Raw genomic sequence first — 1,949 nt, 5'->3', positions numbered from 1 at the left:
AATTTTGTCACTTTTTTTGAGTTTGTGAAAAAAAGTGACAATTTTTTTTTTATAAAAAAGTAACATTGTGTCACTTTTTTTACACAGCATTTTTTACTTCCTAAAAACTTTTCATATCATTTTTCAAAACACATCTAATTTTAAAGATATTTTTGCAAGTTGCCCATTTCAAAAAAACACTGGCCTTTGTAAGTTAAAAGCCCATACAGATGAGCTAGTTATTGATATTCTTGGCCATTTTGCTTGGGTCAGATTTGGGTATAAATGAAGAAATCAAAGAAGTGGATACAAAAGGTCAAAAAAAACATTGTTCTGGTATATTCATTGGGCTCGAAAATTTTATTTCGCATTCCACCTATTTTATGAAAGGCCTTGGTCAACTTCCACTCTGGCAACCACAGTCGAGGTCATCATTGAGACGGTCGAGTTCTCCAAGCCTTTGGAAGCCACCGAACACAGTCACTGCATCTCATAAAGAAAAACTCCGGTAACCGATGGTTGGCTGATAATATGCACAGCGCATGGGTATGAAAAAAGCAAAGAATTAAGCTTCTCTACCAGGCCTTTTAGGCCTGGTAGAGCTCCTTTCCTCTCATTTCTCTCACCTCGGCTGGGTCCCCCATGTTAAAAAAACCCACCCCAACCTCCACACCCCACCCCGATGTGAGAGAGCTGCACTACCAGGTCTTTTACAGGCCTGGTAGTGTAGCGTGGTTCAAAAAGGGCGGGCCCTTGCATGTGTGAAGATCCACTCATCTTTTGCAAGCCATATTGTCTGCCAAAAGAAACAAATATTCACAGTTAGAGTGGTACTTTCTCTGTCCCACTTAAATTAATGCTACCCACTTGGACATATTAGAAACCATTGGTTACAAAATTGGATAAAATTCATATATACCCATCAATAATAAAATATTTCATGAAATACTACTTTCTTTATTTAAATCCATTTTATACTACATAGTGGGTATATTTTTTCCAGATTTACTGTCCTTAACAATTCCAAAAATATTCATATGTAACTGAAATTCAACATTACAGAAAGAATAATGTAATTTGCAGTGAAGAATACCGACAATCGTCTTATGTGACGTATACTTGACAGTTTTTCATTTGATGTATAATTCAAAAAATCACTATCATATATATGTATCAAATTATCAAGTGTATGTCATATAGGATGACTACTAGCAGTTTTCACTACGAATAGCATTACTCTTACAGAAATTACGGTCATTTATTCAAAGTGGAAAAGAAATGGTAAATAGATATCTAGGCTTGGAATTCACGTTTAATTTCACATAGATTACGCTATTCATTAATTGTAGCTACCATAGATATGCAGGATTGGAATTCAAGTGCTCTGTTTCACTAATGAGATAAAAAGGTGACATGATAAATTACAATAGCGACCGCCTTTCTATTTTTGATACCTAATTCTTTCTCTAGCATGACAGAATATAGTATATTGATACATTTCACATGGAGAAACATTATCTTTGTCATCGTATCGTTGCTAAAAATTGAATTGCATTTTTCTTAGGTCTCATCTCTAAACGATTTTATGTATCAAGTGTCGGACGAGAACACGCAGTATATCGTTGATTGGCTGGAAACGAAATGCACATGCAACAGGTTTCAATTTGATGGAGTTTTGTGTCGACCACACGTGTTTGCTGTAATCCGGGAGAAAGGATATCAACCATATAAATATTGCTTCAGATGACACACTGAAGTGTCCTACATTGATACTTACACTAGGTGCATAGTTCCACTTGGAGACCTTTCATAGTGGACATTCAATAGTGAAAATTACTCAAGATGATACTTTTCCACCTAAATCTAAGAGGCAGGCGGGAAGGCCAAGGAAGACGAGGAGACGAACAAAGTTGGAGGCATTGTACCTGACAATGTGTGGAAGGAGTGGGGGAAAGTGACACAATAGGAAA

Source organism: Olea europaea, unplaced genomic scaffold, assembly GCF_002742605.1.
Source record: "Olea europaea var. sylvestris unplaced genomic scaffold, O_europaea_v1 scaffold69, whole genome shotgun sequence".
Taxonomy (NCBI): domain Eukaryota; kingdom Viridiplantae; phylum Streptophyta; class Magnoliopsida; order Lamiales; family Oleaceae; genus Olea; species Olea europaea.
This window is presented reverse-complemented; position numbering follows the sequence as displayed.